At 36.6% G+C, this 19,654-nt stretch overlaps 1 protein-coding gene across 3 annotated transcripts in view; it reads right to left on the reverse strand.

The window, feature by feature from the left end:
* DGKI (diacylglycerol kinase iota) overlaps positions 1-19,654 on the reverse strand; it is a 5,490,864-nt gene that overhangs the window by 2,513,376 nt on the left and 2,957,834 nt on the right. The gene's annotated exons all lie outside the window — the stretch shown is intronic.

The raw sequence follows: 19,654 nt of genomic DNA on the forward strand, positions 1-19,654 counted from the left end.
ATAGCAAATTTTTTCCCAGGGAAAAAATATGCTGTTCCAACAAACATACACATAGCACAAGCACACCAAAATAAATAATCCACACACACACACACACACACACACTTCAGAAAACCCTACACTAAACCATACATACATCACTAGCTATCCACTTACCTTAACCCAACCCTAACCACACAATCGCACACTTACCTGACCCGTGCCCTAACCCTAACTCACCTAACCCACGCCCAATCGCACACTCACCTTTGTTCACACACTTACCTTAACCCGGTCTGTAACCTTCGCTCCACAGTCGAGGAAATAGCGAAGCTGCAGAAACAGCTCACCGAATACTTTCCCTAGGAAAATATTCGGTGTTCTGCAGCTTCGCTATTCCCAGCGTTCACTCTACTGGGTTCGATATTATAACATTCAATGTTGTAAGACTTCAATGTTATAATATAGACCCGTTTCTGGCATGTCAGCACTCAATGTTTCTTGTGTCAACATTTCAATAAGGAGTCCTTTGAAATTCTCAAGTTCTCTTCTCCAGATGATAAACTTGTCATACTTATTAAAAGCTGTCAAATGTAGAATCCAATAGGAGTGTGTACAGAAAATCAATAAATGAGGGAAATTCTAACGTAGAGGTTCTTAACACATTGAAATCTTGGAAGAATGAGCTGGAGAAATTGAAAATGACAAACTGCCCAAAGAACTTATTAAATAGAATAATGAAATATATGACCTTGAAAAAAGATCTAAAAGGGAGTATTCTCATGAAGAAGTAAGAGAAGATGATCTTTTGGTTTCCTGCGGAAAAAAATTGATTTATTACTTTTGCCAAATGAACTTCACAGTAGAACTGAAACAATTAACCAGGAAGGGAGAAAAGAAAGAAAGAAAGTGCCTCAAAAAGTAATAATACTGCAATATTCTTAACAAGTTATATGATGTTTGTTAAGCATGTGCAGAAAAAGCAGAGGAAGACGACGGAAGAATCTTATAGTCAAACCATTCCTGATTTCTCTAAAGAATGATTTCAGGAAAGACAGCAACATTATCCACTTAGGACTGAAGTATTAAAACAAGAAATTTGAATAACCTGTTACTTTAAATAGAAGATGGTGTGGTCCAAGGTTTTCTTCGAATAGAGTAAAAGATGATGAAGAGTTTTTGAGAAACTGCCTTTAATGTAGTAATGCCTTACACAAAGTAGTTACTGAAACTAAACATATAGAAATCAAGTGAAAATTAAAGAAGACATAGAAAAAACTTCTTCCCACATTCTGACTGGAGAAACAGAATAAAACAGGTTTGCAATCAAAGGAAAAATTATAATATAGAGAAATGTCTACACTTGGCCTGTTCAAGGAGTTAAAATTGATATATAGCACCAAGGATCAAAAACAAAGTTATTAATGGAGAAAAACAGCACCAGAATTACTAATTCTAAAGACTTAAACATTGCCTGTGATATAAACAGGACCTGCTGGATAGATAACTATGTATCTCAGAGACTACCCCATCTATGGAACAGGCTCCTCATCTATGTGAAGTAGAGTTCATCCCTAATCCAATTCAAGTACAACTTGGACAATTTAATGTGAAACCAGAAATTCATCCATGGTTTGGCACCTATGTCTCTAATGCAGACAGGTAACCTGTAATTGGTCCATGCTTACACTTATCAAGGGTATCAGAACTTGTTAGAGATTTGGATGCATGGCTAGGCTTAAAAAGGCCCTTGTTGTTGTTAGCCTATTAAACACCTATGAACCTATGAACCTATAAAAATGACAAATTCAAGAGAAATCTTGTATGAACAGTACAACAGAGATATGACTTCAGAAAACAGAAGAAGAAGAAGTCATTCTCCAGATCTCAGTAAAGATGAGAATATTTCATATATAATTAGTTTTCAGAAGACTCATAGGATTTTGTGGCATATTTTTTGGCATCAGATGGCATGTCAAAACCTGATACTATTTATGAGGAAATAAAATGAATCACAGATAATACAGAAAAAAGACTAATAATAATCAGGATTTATTTGTCATACATGTTTTATATAATGCTAAGCTGTTTCCCTACATGCATGACTTGTTTTAATTGCTTTTGAGCTTCATACCACAAGTATCCTTTTTTGATAAAAAAAATTACTTTAGATTACTTCATTTTATCAGTACTGCTCTAAGAAAGGTGAGGTGAGGGGTACGAGTTTGACTGTATGCTTAATAAGGAACTTAATATTGTTTATATGGATTTAAATTCTCAGGTTCTTCCTTACTTGTGTGATAAGTCAAGGCCAATATCAAGTGACTCTGGTTAACCAAGTCTGCAGGCAATTGCAAACTAAGTGCAATCATAGAATCACCCAGTGACGCTAATGCCCACCGACAAAGTCTGACACTGACTAATAACTGGTTCCAGAGTCATGATCTAAAACTTGTTACTGTTAAATGTATAATAGTATCCTTTGCTAATATGGCTACCTCTGGAAACTGCAATAATGATTATATACTCATAAGGGTTGACTCAGTGTTTAGGGATTTGGGAATACATGTAGCCAGTAACCTGGCCACTGACTATCAAATGTCATGGTAATATTGAAATCATTATATATTACACAACTTATAAACAAGGATGTGAAATCTAGGTCCAAGGATCATTGTTCCACTGTACTCAGCCCTTATCAGCCCAATTATTGAGTACAACTCCTCTTTTTCTATGTACTTGACTAGGCATATGTTACAACTGGAACATACACAGATATTCTGCACAAAAATAATCCATGGCTTAAACAACATGTACTACGTGTGCTGTCTCAAAACCCTATCCCTGGACTCGAGCTCTTACAGATTGCTGAGAGGCCATCTATGGCTGGTCTTATGCCTGACCTGCAAAGCATCCTTTGATCCCACTCTGATAGAAATGTTGAACATCTCCAAAAACAAAAGCATCAGAATTACCTGCTCTTGTGAGCTTAACCTTGTCTGCAACATAAATAAGACACATTGGAAGGACAGGTATGTGTCTCAGAGATTTCATCTTCTCTGGAAAAGGTTTCCTATCCAAGTTCTTCACTAAACCAATTCAAATGTTACTTGGAAAAGTGGATGGGGAATTGAAGATGTACTCCTTTCAGGGTCTAGTAGGGAGCCAATAAATACTTGCCCACTAATGCCCAAGCCACAATGTACCCCTTAAAACCACACAAGGGTATAAAACATTGTTAGATACATTTGGGAAGCATGGCTAGCCTTAAAAATCCCATCACTGGGATAATTAGCTTAGTAATCACTTATGAACTCCCTCTTTTCAATGGTTTCTCAAAGAATCATCCACCATCATGTCTGTCTTATTTTCCAAATTGTATCTGATTGATAATTAAATCATAGTTATCACCTTTCCTTCTTTATCAATGATACAGCCTATTATTGTCTAATACCCCATTTTCATAGTTTCTTATTTTTTGAGTTTTATTTTCTTAAGAAAAATTATGTTGCCTCTTTCCTTAAATAATTGACATAGTGGTATGCCTCTTTTGATGGGATATTTTACCTCTCCTATATTCCATGACAGAGTTACTAGTGAAACCCTCCTCTCCATTACTGATCCTCCATTTAACGTAGCAACTCCCTCCTCTCCATTCTGGACTAGGTCAGCGGCTGACCTCTGGGCTTTGTCTTCTGTATGGGAATCACTGGGCATCATATGATGCTGTAGGGATTGTGAAAGCTAGAATTAGCATGGATTCATCTTGCCTTTCTCCTTTGTCTTGAAAACATTTACCTTAGCATTTTGCTATGCCCCAAATTATTTAACAAGTCTTTGTGCTCTAACCCTAGCTAGATCTCACAGTCATTAATGAATATATAATAAGCACTAAACTTTTTCACAGTAACCGCCAAGTAGCACAACAAAAAGTGGTTTAATACCTAAAAGCTTGCAAAAGATTGACATTTGTTTTCACTATAGTTAATATGCAAATATCGAAAAATAATGTTTTCTAAGTTCATGCTAGTAAATATTATAGAATTAAGTTCAATGTAATTACACTTTTACCACTGCACTAAATTAAGCTCAGCATGGGAAATTATACAGTGCAGACACATTTGAATATGAAAATATGCTAGTTTACCTTTATAATATATAAAAAATCATTGTCCTAACTCCCTGTTAACAATGACATTTCTTCTAAATGGCATAATAAAACAACACATTTTCAAACCTGCATTCTTAAATTAATGTGTATTTGCTGAAATTTAATATCCCCCTTGTAAAAGACAAGTAAAAAACTTTAGTATGCATTTTCATGGCCAGAAAGCCTTGAATGAATTATTTGGTCTTTACTGTAATTCAAATAATACAAGCAATTTTATAGTATTATTAAATATTTTAATGTGAATGGCAAATGATATGAAAACTAAATAGCACACTCATATGCTAGATCTAATTTAAAAAAAAAGATTCCTTTATGTGGCTTTGTTGAGCCACCTTCATATTGTAGAAAGACTTTTTTTATCTTTCATATTATACATGGTATTTCTGAAGGTCTTCCCTGAACTTACACTCCTTTCAGACCGTTTGGTGACTTGCTGATTTTTTTCAGCACTGAATCATATACTAACTAAGAGCATGCAGTGTCTTGGGAACATCCTCCTTACTGCTGTTTGATTTCTAACTTGTTTAGGATGAAACTCACTTATAGAGCTACTCTAGGTGTTTTATTCTTCATTATAAGGTCATCATTATTATTTAAGTTGTCTCTACTTGCAGGCTTCTCTACAGACAGCACGTGGCTATTGGGGTCAAAGCTGATAAAAGAGATAGCACATAGCTGTCAGTACCTAAGCTGTTTATGTCACTTCTTGAAATGAAGTCATAGTTCAGAGAGTTCTGGTTCATCTTCGTATCATGTCATCCACTTTACTAACCACTCTGTTTCCTTGTCAGAAGGAGGAGATCCATCTTGTTCTATATCTGCCCGACTCCATACATAGTAAGTGGCAAGTAGCATTCTGTATCTCTTGGTCAGCTGTTCCCCCAGATACACATGAGCTTCCTGTGATAAATCAAATCTTTTTGTTGGCTTTTACCACCTCCATCCACACCTGTAAAACCAAGTTTAAACATTATTCAAACTTCATTAAATGCCGTATGCTACAGGAATTTGATAAATATTCATGCCATCCATCTTTAGGCCATGTAAGAGATAATCAATGTTTAAAGTTCATTCTTTTTTGGAAAAGGACTGCAGTTTGTATTCCATGTGCATGGGGCATGTATTTTCTGAAATACTCTACCGAACAGGGTTGATTTGATCTATTTGATAGTCTTCTATTGTTTGGAGCACTAAAGAAAGATAGTATTTCAGTTAAAAGGAAAGAATATAATTTCTCGCATCTGTTTAATTCAGCTCTCCAGTATTACATTTCCTCTCCAGATCTTTTCCACTGATTCTTTGATTTAATTTTCAGTATCTAGAATGGAATTTACTTTTTTTCTATGAAGAATTAATATGTTTTTTATGTTACTGTAATTGTTATGTTCTTCATTTCAGACACCAGGGAAGAGAGCACTTCTTGCTGACAGCCTAGCTACATTTACAAGAAAAAAAATTCCAGATCTCTAAACATCTTCTCCACTAATTCTTTAGATAGTCTTCTGTTGCTATCTTGGCACTTACTTCATTTATTTAACTGGTACAGGACAAGATTTCATGAAAAATATCAAATAAGAGTAAGAGGAATTAGTAAAAAAAAGCTGGATCTCTTGGAAAAATAGTCTCATATGCTTGGCTTCAGGCCATGTGTCTACTTAATGACAGATGCCATTATATTTTGATATCTACCTCACACTACTGTAAACTGCACAGTGTCATGATCAGTACTAGTTAATTAATTTGCCTGAGTATCACTGACCAACTCCACCTTGGTTGGGAACAAATCAAAAAATTCTTCCCTTTCTGGTACAGTCCCAGACTGACTGGTCAGAATTTTCATTGTCCAAGGCCTTAGTGGTCTCCGTCTCTATATCTACCCTGGAACATACGACCTTGTAACCTGCTTCTAGTATAATCATTTGCATGACTTTATCACTCTTACCCCATTCCACTCATTTATTTTCCTCTCATTTATAGGTTCATAGGTTCATAGATAGGTACTAGGCTATCGGCCCTAGGGCCCATACAAGCCTAGCCAAAAAATGTACCCTGGCTTTCGCCACCAAAGAAAATTATTTTCCTGTGCCCCTGTCGAGCAGAGCCACAGAAGTGATCCCCGGGGTGAATTTCCCATTTCCCATCCAATCATCAAGATTTTTCTTGAAGAGTACTAATGAGGAGCTCTGTTTGACATAGATAGGTAGTCTGTTCCAGAGTATGGGAAGTCTCTGGGACAGGAATCTATCCCTCCAGCATGTTCTGTTTATTGTGGTGACAAGGTTAAGGTCCCTAGAGCGTGTAGCTCGGAGGGATTGGGATTTCTTTAAATGGAGCATGTCCAACAGCTCTGGGTTTGACATAGCTTTGTATGTTAGGCAGAGATCGCCCCTGAGTAGGCGATATGCGATGAAGTAAAGCTGTAGTTTTTTGAGATGGTCTGCATAGGGCATATGTTTGAGGCCAGTTATCCTCTTTGTGAGGTATTTCTGTGGTCTTTCCAGTTGTTGTAGATGTCTTGTGAGGTACATACCAAAAGGGGCGTTGTACTCTATAATGAGTCTAATGAGTGATGAGTAGAGGGGAACAATGACCTCTTTTTTTCTGGATGAGAATCCTTTTGTGATGAGATGAGCCACGTAGAAGGATTTCCTGACCACTGTGGCGATGTGATTATCAAAGGAGAGACTACTGTCCACCTGTGTCCCAAGGTCTCATCACATTTTTGGCATTAAGTAGACTACCTGCTATGTGGTAGTTCACAGGTACAGAGTTTTTACCAAAGGGGATGACAATACACTTTTTGGCATTGAGCTTCAGGCCATGGCTTTGACACCAGGTATCTGTCTCATTGAAGCCCTTTTGTAGTTTGTCCACATCATTAGGAGTTTCGATTATGGCTCCTAGTTTGCAGTCATCTACAAACTTTGTTAGCCAAAGACCTTCTGTGTTGGCCTGCACTTCAGAGAAGTAGATACCAAACAGGAGAGGACCCAGGACTGAACCCTGTGGTACTCCACTTGTCACTGGTCTGACGTCGGATTTGGAATCCGCTACTTTCACAGTGTGGGTTTTGTCCATGAGCCAGTTGGCAACCCATCTTGTGACAAAGGGATTTATACCTAGTTTAGTGAGCTTATCTATAATTCCAGAGTGGGGGATGGTGTTGAAAGCCTTGGCGAGATCTAGATAAGCTGTGTGAACCATTTTAACCTCATCTATGGCTTTGGTGACTGCTTCAAAGAAGTCAATCAGGTTTAGGAGACATGATCTGCCTTTTACAAATCCAAACTGAGTAGGGTCCAGAGTTTGGAGATTACCAATGTCTTTGTTTATGAGTTCCATGATGATACGTTCCATGGCCTTGCAGACCAGGCTCGTCAGGCTAATGGGGTGGTAGTTCCCAGGGTCCGTCATGGCTCCCCCTTTGTGGAGTGGGATAACTGTCATGGTGCGCCATTCAGTGGGTACAAAGCCTGAGGTGAGGCTATGACTGAACATGGTACTTAGGTAGGGTGCCAGTTCATTCTGTAGTTCGTGTAGAACTCAGCCTGGGATATTGTCAGGTCCCATGGATGCTGTGTTCTTGGCTTTGGAGAGTGTGTTTTTTACCTGTGCAGCCGTGATTATAGGAACTTTGCATTCTTCAGGTATAGAGATGGGCCCTCTAGGGGGTGAGAGGGGGGTAAAGTTGGCACTGAACCTATCTGCTAGGATGTTGGCAATATCAGTTGGTTCTGTATATTTAGTGCCATTATGCTGTAACTCAGAGCAGATCTGAGTGCTCCCATTTAGATTCTTGACATAGCTATAGAATGCTTTGTGGTTGTCTTTAGAGTCAGTGGCAATTTTGTTTTCATAACTAGCTTTGGAGGATTTTATGAGGGATCTCAGCTTCTTACTGAGGTTGACCAGGGAGTTCCTCCAGTCATGGGATTTTACTCTTTTTTGCAACAGTTTATTTCTTCTGTTGTAGAGTTTGTTTATGGCAGAGGTCCACCAGATTGGCTTCCTTTTTCTGGAGGATAACATCTTGGTTCTATTAGGGATATCATGATCCATACACTCATGTAAGTGCTTATAAAGTGCATTTGTGTAGGATTCGGCAGTCATACCTCTATTGTCCATCTGCATGGGTGTCATGAAGTTTGCCACTTCTGTCTTAAGAAGTGTGAAATTGGCTTTTGAGAAGTTTTTTATGATGGTTTCCCTAATTGGGGCTGGGGGTGGGATGTGGATGTCTAGGCTGATTAGCTTGTGGTCGGATCTGACCAACGAGGAATTGACCTCTGGTGTGGGTCCTGGGTCCTCTTCCATGTTGGTAATGACCAGGTCTAGGATATTGCTGCCCCTGGTGGGGGTGTGAATAAGTTGATCCAAGGCGTTGGAATTTATGAATTCTAGAAAACGTTGAGCAAAAGAGTTGGTACATGAGTAGTTTTCCCAGTTAATGGTGGGGTAGTTGAAATCGCCCATTATTAGGGTGTTGGGTTGTACCCTAATACTTTCCAGTGTATCAAGAAATGAGGAGTGTGAATCCTGGAGCATGGTGGGGGGTCTGTAGCAAGCTACTATTTGGATTGCGGTCTTGCCCAGAGTTAGTTGCACTTGGATAATCTCGGATGCATTATGCTGTGCAACTAGCCTGGAGGTGTGGATATCCTTAATGAATATGGACACGCCTCCGCCTTTAGTGCTTCTTTCTGGGTTAGGTGACCGAAAGGTGTGGTATGAATTGAAGCCTGGTAATGCAGGGGTGCTCTCTGGAGCTTTGAACCAGGTCTCTGTCACTGCACAGATGTCAATGTTCTCCATTTTAAGGAGTGCCTCGAGTGAGTGCATTTTGAGGTTTAGACTTCTAGCATTGAGTAGCATTACCCTCAGATTTTGCTTGCTTGTACCTGTTACAGTGGTGAATTTGTCATTTGAACCTTGCCTAAAAAAGGCACTATAGGGGTTGCAAGAGTCTTAGCCAGTATCCGGAATCCTAAGGGCGACAGGTGCAGGCCATCTCTGGCAAAGCATCGTGGACTGTCAATCATGTCGTCCCAGGCAGACAAATACTGGATCCCCTTAGAATGACACCAGAAGCTTAGCCAATTGTTGAAGTCAATCATTTTGTCCTTGTACTGTGATCTTATTGTCTTTCTTTGTAGGTTCTGTAGGCCAATATAATATGCGCAGTCAGTGTCATTCCCTCCTTTCTCTAACTCTTTTTTCAGGATGCTTATCACATGTAGTGACCTGCTTGCTCCCTTACCTGTATTGAGTGGTGTTGCTTCCTCTCTATGAGCATACTGGCATTCTGTCATTTCTCATATGATTAATCAGCCAGATGCAATTTTTCTCCTTCATGTTCTCTTTTGTATTTCCCATGGTCATCATCATCTACCACCCCAAAGCTTGATGATCAATGACCCTGCACAGCTGTGAGAGATTCTCCCACTCAATACACCCTTCCCCAATGACATTGCTCTTTTCATTCTGTATTTGGGTCTCCTATTTCTCTCACATCTCTTTTTAGTTTAACTTAGATGAACTTATCAAAGCCCCATATGTGTCTTCAAAGAATTACTTAGCAAATAGCAAATTAACAGGGACTAAAAGCAAAATCAATACACCCATAATTCTGCACTGTATGTAGGGTATTTACATGTGCATTTATATTAAAAACAAGAAAATTAATACTGTAATTGATAATTTTAGGTGTGTGTGTCAACATAAACACATACATAAATGTGCAGTGTTATCTTCATGTAATGCTTGCCACTTTATATGAGACTAATTTGGGTGGCAAACATAAATCCAGTGAGAGAAATGATCAGTGTTACATAGAAATAGATATGCATTTTACATATATGTCCCAGACTTGAATTGTAATTTTACCATCAGCAAAAGTCATATAGTCATCCTAATGGAAATAAAGCAATATACAACATGCCAGAATGCCCTGTGAAATGATTGTGCATGCCCATAATTTATTTTTTTCAGGTTTTTATTTATGCATTACTGTTCTGTATCTTGATTTTATTTAAACAAGAAACATTTTTATTAAATTATCTCTTATGACATAGGCACACGAAAACAAACCACATTAACACATTTTCAGTTGAAAACATTATACAGCACATATAATCTTCTATACAGTCATTGTTATAATCAAACATTAAATAACTCATTCAGTTTCTGCCTTCACATAAACCTCATTCTTCCTACAAAATATTATTCTGCCTGCATTGTTCCAACAATTCTCATTTTTTCTATCTAATTTTCTCCTACCTTTTTTAAATACACCAGAATTAAATTCAGCAAAGCCTTACTATGTCTAGGTACATCCAATTCTGTAGCTAAAAAAAAAAACATTTACTTAGTTACACCAAATTGCTCACCTAGCATTTCTGGCAGAGTAGTCTGCAAACTCACTACACTGCCAAAAAATATGCTCCCAATTATCTCTTTCTTCCCCATCATACCTCCAACATTTGCAGTCTACCCAAAAAAAAATTCATTGGAGTCTGCTTGGGGTATAGAAATAATGATGCAAACACTTCCAAGCAAACATCCTAAATATTTTAAATGTTGATGCATATTTGGGAGCTGCACATATATCCTCCCATTGTTTCTTTGTGAATTGCATATCCAATGTTTCTTCCCAATCCTTTCTAATCTCCTGTGATTGATTCCTATAGTTATCATACAATATTATATATGACCTTCTAATTATCTCTTTTTTAACAGCAGCATCTGTTCTAGATTCCACTACAAATTGCACCAGTGCTGGTCTTTCACTTAGGATCCCCTTATCCCTTTTACTTCACTTACACTCTGATATCAACCTTGATAATGAAGACACCGTCTAGCCTGCAGTCCAAATGTATTCTTGGCTCTTCCCAGTCTATCACCTTTCCCTCTCTAAATATTTGCTTTCATTACCTTGATTCTTTTGTAAATTTTCTACAGTAAATTCCAGTCACCTCTTGCCTATTCTCTGTACCCCTAATTGCAACAATCTTATTGACAGAATCTCCTTTCTCCATTTTCATGTCAGCTTAGTTTTTAGTTTTTAGAATGCTTTCTTCTACGTTATGAATATAATATTTTATATGGTTATTGTTATTCTCCTTCAGGATCTGCATCCAAAATCCTAGTCTCTCTTTATTTCTTGAGCTTTGCCCATAATGCATCATCATATGTTTCCAATTTGCATTACAGCTTTCTGCTTCTGCTGTGTATAGGAACCTTAACTGTGTGGCTCTGAAATACCCACTCAAGTCAAATAATTTCAAACCACATTGTTCTATTGGTAGGGTCAACTAATCCCACTGATTCTCTGTCTTATTTTTATGCGCTTGACTTTGGAGATATTTCCCTTTGACTTCACTTTAAATGGAACTCACCAACTGGGCATTCCTAATTAAGAAACACAAATTAAAGATGAAATAAACAAATATATAAATAAATATTTATAAGAGACGCTATCTGATTTACCCTTTTCCCAGTGCTTAGTAAACCTTTCAGAGAATTCTACATGGGCACTCCAATTCAGACTGTATTTTTATCAGCCATTATTCCCTTAAAGGATTTTTGAATATGCAATCATACAATAGCAAGCATCACTTTCTCTAAATCAATGTATACCATTTCTAATCTGACATGATTATTACTCTGTACTGAAATTTTCTAAGTCAACACTGCATTCCCCAGCTTAAAAAGAAGTCATGATGCCACCCCTGTGAGAAAGTGAATATAATACAACATGAGATCCTGGGAAATTCATATGGCCAAGATGGCTTCTGCATATTGCTTATAATTAAATTGCTATATCTCAGACATAGCTTTATACTTTCTAGTCACATCTTCTGAAGAAATCTAGATATGCATTCATAAAATGCAGTTTAATGGTACATTTGTGTGTAAAGGTAATGAAAGAACAGCTGAATCTTGAACTTTTGGATGCCATTTCAAAATACCCAAACAACAGTTTTGCCTTTCTGTATGACCTTCAAATCTTTGGAAATCTAACTTTTATAGACAAATAAAATCTAGTTTAGTTATGAACTTAAAATGCAAAAATATTTTTAAGATTTTTTTTTTTTTACATTATGTATTTGTTCTGTGAGAAAAGAGGGGAATGTGCATGTTTATTAAAACCCATACCTATTGACACTGGTAGAAATTTTATGATATTACAATGATAAAATACCAGTTGTGAAAGCAAAACAAAAATATGGCTTGAATCATCATTTCATATTTGAAATGTTACAAAATAATTATTTTAATCCCTTTTGGCCTAGACTGTCCAATGGCAGTATAGTCTTTCTGACAGAGAATGGTCCTTCTGTGCAAATCTCAATAAGGGTCTACAAATAAAGGCTATTAAGATTATTGTTTTCAAGCACAAATCACTTCCATCTACATGCCTGGATTTACAATGTTACTGGCAAGGCAGACTAGCAGCTCTTTAACTGTAATCAAGTTACAGCCATGGCCATTTACTTACTTTACTTATAAGCACACACACACACAACAATTGTATTACTTTCCAAGACTGCCCCAGGAAAGATTACTTTCAAAGTGTGCATACCACTGCAATTTAAGCACAATCAAATGAGACAAAATTCTAAGAGTTGTATTTCCATCTTCAAAGAATAGTTACCTTTTAGCTGGACGCAGTTCTGACATTAGAAATTCTGGCTGCAGTAATTTATGTCAGTTTGGTCACACACATCAGCATGCAAACTGCTACTGCTAAACCAGATTACTGATCATTTACTTTGAGCAAGTAACTACAGCCCTGATGTTTGACTATGACTAAGTGAAAACGCAGTAATATATTCCAATATGTTTCTCAGTCATAAGATAACACACACAAATACATGTGCGTGAGAACATTCACTTGTGCACAAACTTGCAATAATTATTTATTTGTATTTACTTTCAATCCAACATGGAATCAATGGTTATTGCTTTATAATCTGTCTCTTATTTCCTCTTAATGACAACTAATATTTTACCTTCCCTTGTGCATAGAATTTGACAGGATTACAGGTATGCTCCATGTGCTTTAATGAGACCCTCCCTAAACAATTCCAGGCCTTTTTTTCTGATTGCTATTTACAATTTAAAAACATGACCAAGTGATGCTTTGGACTGAATATTCTTCAAGCAGATTAATTTAGATTGCCTCCTGCTAGGAACACCTTTAGCTGTTCAACAGTCTAACCCTCACCCCACCCCCCAATCACCATTTAAAACTAGGTGATTATTATTGTGGACAGTCTGAGTTTATTCTTACCCATGTATTTATTTATTTAGTGTGTTCTCAGTATTTCTCTAGTTTAAATTAAAAATAGAAAAAAACATCTATGAAGAACCAAACATCTACTGCTTTTGGCAATTCATTTGTAAATGATGAGAAAGTCCTAAGTAAGCACTAATGTATGTTACATCTAAACAACAGATGCCATTGCTTATCTCAAGTAGTAAAAGGACATAGACGGGTTAATGAGGGCTCATTACTATATAACAAGGATAGTGGGGTGGGATGGTATGTCATGTAGTAAAAGGACGTAGATAGGTTAATGAGGACTCATTACTATATAACAAGGATAGTGGGATGGTATGTCAAGTAGTAAAAGGACATAGATAGGTTAATGAGGACTCATTACTATATAACAAGGATAGTGGGATGGTATGTCAAGTAGTAAAAGGGCATAGGTTAATGAGGACTCATTACTATATAACAAGGATAGTGGAATGGTATGTCAAGTAGTAAAAGGACACAGATAGGTTAATGAGTACTCATTACTATATAACAAGGATAGTGGGATGATATGTCAAGTAGTAAAAGGACATAGATAGGTTAATGAGGACTCATTACTATATAACTAGGATAGTGGGATGGTATGTCAGTAGTAAAAGGATGTAGATAGCTAATGAATACTCATTACTATATAACAAGGATAGTGGGATGGTATGTCAAGTAGTAAAAGGACATAGATAGGTTAATGAGGACTCATTACTATATAACACGGATAGTGGGATGGTATGTCAAGTAGTAAAAGGACATAAACAGGTTAAAGAGGACTCATTACTATATAACAAGGATAGTGGGATGGTATGTCAAGTAGTAAAAGGACATTGGTTAATGAGCACTCATTGCTATATAACAAGGATAGTGGGATGGTATGTCCAGTAGTAAAAGGACATAGACAGGTTAATGAGGACTCATTACTATATATCAAGGATAGTGGGATGATATGTCAAGTAGTAAAAGGACATAGATAGGTTAATGAGGACTCATTACTATATAACAAGGATAGTGGGATGGTATGTCAGTAGTAAAAGGATGTAGATAGCTAATAAAGACTCATTACTATATAACAAGGATAGTGGGATCGTATGTCAAGTAGTAAAAGGACATAGATAGTTTAATGAGGATTCATTACTATATAACAAAGATAGTGGGATGGTATGTCAAGTAGTAAAAGTGACATAGGTTAATGAGGACTCATTACTATACAACAAGGATAGTGGGATGGTATGTCAAGTAGTAAAAGGACATAGATAGGTTAATGAGGACTCATTACTATATAGCAAGGATAGTGGGATGGTATGTCAAGTTGTAAAAGGACATAGATAGCTTAATGAGGACTCATTACTATATAACAAGGACAGTGGGGTGGGATGGTATGTCAAGTAGTAAAAAGGACATAGACAGTTTAATGAGGATTCATTACTATATAACAATGATAGTGGGATGGTATGTCAAGTAGTAAAAGGACATAGACAGGTTAATGAGGACTCATTACTATATAACAAGGATAGTGTGATGGTATGTCAGGTAGTTAAAGGACATAGGTTAATGAGGACTAATTACTATATAACAAGGATAGTGAGATGGTATGTCATGTAGTAAAAGGACATAGATAGGTTAATGAGGACTCATTACTATATAACAAGGATAGTGGGATGGTATGTCAAGTAGTAAAAGGACATATATAGGTTAATGAGGACTCATTACTATATAACAAGGATAGTGGGATGGTATGTCAAGTAGTAAAAGGACATAGATAGGTTAATGAGGACTCATTACTATATAACAAGGATAGTGGGATGGTATGTCAAGTAGTAAAAGGACATAGACAGGTTAATGAGGACTCATTACTATATAACAAGGATAGTGGGATGGTATGTCAAGTAGTAAAATGACATAGATAGGTTAATGAGGACTAATTACTATATAACAAGGATAGTGGGATGGTATGTCAAGTAGTAAAAGGACATAGATAGGTTAATGAGGACTCATTACTATATAACAAGGATAGTGGGATGGTATGTCAAGTAGTATAAGGACAACGATAGTTAATGAGGACTCATTACTATATAACAAGGATAGTGGGATGGTATGTCAAGTAGTAAAAGGACATAGATAGGTTAATGAGGACTCATTACTATATAACAGGGATAGTGGGATGGTATGTCAAGTAGTAAAAGGACATACATAGGTTAATGAGGACTCTTTACTATATAACAAGGATAGTGGGATGGTATGTCAAGTAGTAAAAGGACATAGAGAGGTTAATGAGGACTCATTACTATATAACAAGGATAGTGGGATGGTATGTCTAGTAGTAAAAGGACATAGGTTAATTAGGACTCATTACTATATAACAAGGATAGTGTGATGGTATGTCAAGTAGTAAAAAGACATAGATAGGTTAATGAGGACTCATTACTATATAACAAGGATAGTGGGATGGTATGTCAAGTAGTAAAAGGACATAGACAGGTTAATGAGGACTCATTAATATATACCAAGGATAGTGGGATGGTATGTCAAGTTGTAAAAGGACATAGATGGGTTAATGAGGACTCATTACTATATAACAAGGATAGAGGGATGGTATGTCAAGTAGTAAAAGGACATAGGTTAATGAGGACTCATTACTATATAACAAGGATAGTGGGATGGTATGTCAAGTAGTAAAAGGACATAGATAGGTTAATGAGGACTCATTACTATATAACAAGGATAGTGAGATAGTATGTCAAGTAGTAAAAGGACATAGATAGGTTAATGAGGACTCGTTACTATATAACAAGGATAGTGGGATGGTATGTGAAGTAGTAAAAGGACATAGGTTAATGAGGATTAATTATTATATAACAAGGATAGTGAGATGGTATATCAAGTTGTAAAAGGACCTAGATAGGTTAATGAGGACTCATTACTATATAACAAGGATAGTGGGATGGTATGTCATGTAGTAAAAGGACATAGATAGGTTAATGAGGACTCATTACTATATAACAAGGATAGTGAGATAGTATGTCAAGTAGTAAAAGGACATAGATAGGTTAATGAGGACTCGTTACTATATAACAAGGATAGTGGGATGGTATGTCAAGTAGTAAAAGGACATAGATAGGTTAATGAGGACTCATTATTATATAACAAGGATAGTGGGATGGTATGTCAAGTAGTAAAAGGACCTAGACAGGTTAATGAGGACTCATTACTATATAACAAGGATAGTGAGATAGTATGTCAAGTAGTAAAAGGACATAGATAGGTTAATGAGGACTCATTACTATACAACAAGGATAGTGGGATGGTATGTCAAGTAGTGAAAGGACATAGATAGGTTAATGAGGACTCATTACTATATAACAAGGATAGTGGGATGGTATGTCAAGTAGTAAAAGGACATAAACAGATTAATGAGGACTCATTACTATATAACAAGGATAGTGGGATGGTATGTCAAGTAGTAAAAGGACATAGACAGGTTAATGAGGACTCATTACTATATAACAAGGATAGTGGGATGGTATGTCAAGTAGTAAAAGGACATAAACAGATTAATGAGGACTCATTACTATATAACAAGGATAGTTGGATGGTATGTCAAGTAGTAAAAGGACATAGACAGGTTAATGAGGACTCATTACTATATAACAAGGATAGTGGGATGGTATGTCAAGTAGTAAAAGGACATAAACAGATTAATGAGGACTCATTACTATATAACAAGGATAGTTGGATGGTATGCTACTTATCTTCATACCAGCTCATCTCTAGATTCATTCTGAGTTAGGTTCTATTTTAGTGTTTTGGGTAAATATTTTGCTAGTACATTAAGTGTATTGATGTACTAAATTAAATGCAGTGAGAGTGAAAAGGGACTTTTCTTAACTTTGAAATCCTAGTTTATTATGCTTTTAAAATTAGAAAGGAAATACAGGATACCTGACTTGTTTCAGCACTTCGTAGTTTGATATTTTTACTGGGTGAGATAACTTGGCATGTGTTATTAAGGGGCTAATAAGAGGCTAATAACTACATTTTTGTGCAAATAATTCTCAGTATAAAAAATGCAGATTGAATTAATTTTGTAAGAAGTGGTGGAAATAACTCTAGTGTTTACACAAGAGAGACAATGTGGAATCTCTTTACCAAGATACTATGCAGTAGCTGGAATAGTGTTGATTCTTGGTTCCATGACTTACAGGGAGGGGGCACAGTCTATGACCCAGGTGACTGAGGCTGAAATAGCAGCCCTATCACTGCATGACATAACAAGGGGAGTAGGAAGAATGAAGGGATGATGCCTCCTTAATCCTCTTTCTCTATGAAGCAGGAATGGGTAGGAGCTGCTATGTTGCTGGTGTTCCATCAGGCACAGGCTGAGAGGGAGGGTAGGCCATGGAAAAGGTGACAGAGGTGGAGCATGGCCTTGTAATGTCCCACTGCATGGCCTTTGGCTATGTGGCCCCAAATTAGACATGCCATCACTCAGGTGGAGATATTCACTTAACAGCTGTCAGCCATACATTAAGTCTAGAACCAGATGGAAGTGGTAGGACAAAAATTCCACATTATGGTGCTCTGTCCGCAGTCAACAGAATCTTCAAACCCATCCAATGACCAAAGAGAAATGAATGGGTCGACTGAATGATCAAGGAAGAAAAGATAATGGCTAGAGAAAGGTGGATGGAGGAAAACACCGGGGAAATTATTCAATAAATTAAAAGCAACATAGTGAAAATGCAGATATTCAGGGTTTACCTAATCCACTGACAATGATAAACATATGGAAGTATTAGGCTCCAAGACAAGACTTTGATTCATTTTTGATTGACCTTCTGAACTCTGATCAGAAAGGAGCAAAATTATTAAACTGCAAATATCATTCACAATCAGTAATCTATAGAAAAACAGCATATAGGCAAGTAGCTATCCCCACCCTGCATCTGCAGATGTGGGAGGCTGCACTCACATACCCACCCACAATCACACACTGCTTATATAATCCTAATCTGAGATTGTACCATCTGGGTAAAATGTGAAATCCCCTTCACACTGCAAACTCAGACTTTTGTGGCAAAAGCTAACATTTACACACAGAAAATCATTCATACATAAGTTGATCATTAGTGTATTGTAAAAGCTTGGCTCACATAAATATTAAACTAATGTTCCCAACCACAAACTGGATTAAAAGAGAGTGAGTGCCTAAGGTGATATATACTTCTTACATATAGACAGAAAGATATAGATACATATAGATAGAAAGATTGATAGACAGATAGAATGATCATATATAATATATAGACACATATATATAGATATACTTTTCCAAACAATATGGGAAAAATGTCAAAAAGACTAACCATTCATTAAAATATTCAAGAAAGACCCAGCTAGGCTCTGGTTTTCACAGTGTAATACCTTAACTTTTTTGCAGTGAAAGTCCATGGGATATTTGCAAATACTCCCTTATGTACATATCATTGTTTCAGCTACATGACTTTTGAATGCCTTTGACTTTTTGCTTCTTATGCTATAAGTGATTATGCATTTAGATCAATAAAACCAAACCCACTAGCTATAGACACATCTTGTTTTGCCCTCTTCCTGAGCTTGTAGGTACAGCATAAGTAGATTGCTTGGAAATACAGATTAGGACCAAAACTGATACCCATAAACATTAAGCTGCCTTCAAAATATCCCAAATAACACCCAAACCAAAGGAGAAAAATGTCACAAAGACAAATCGTTCACAAAAAACTCCAAGAAAGACCGTGCTAAGCTACAGTCTTCCCTGTCTAATATTTTAACTATTATAATTTGATGATTAAGTGTACACTCCATACATTCATAGTGATTATAACATAATAAGGCAGCACCAGTTAGTGAAAAGCATTAGCACTTAAGCTCAAAAAATAAAATCTCTAAATTTCGTGTAAAGAAAAATGCTATACTTACTCATATTCTCACAAAAAAATAAAATAAAATAAAACTATACTGCCAGTGTATGCCAGAATGTTCATTAGATATAAACTGAAAAGTTCTCTCTGCTGACCTATTTGCCTAAAACATCAGGGTATACAACTGAGATAATGTGTACTATAGACATAACGTGCCATATGAAACTAGCTCATGGATTCATGTACTCACATTGAAACATAATATGTAGAAACATGCATATGTATTGCGTGGTT

This window comes from Protopterus annectens, chromosome 11.part0 (genome assembly GCF_019279795.1).
Source record: "Protopterus annectens isolate FY-2018-M chromosome 11.part0, PAN1.0, whole genome shotgun sequence".
Lineage (NCBI taxonomy): Eukaryota > Metazoa > Chordata > Ceratodontiformes > Protopteridae > Protopterus > Protopterus annectens.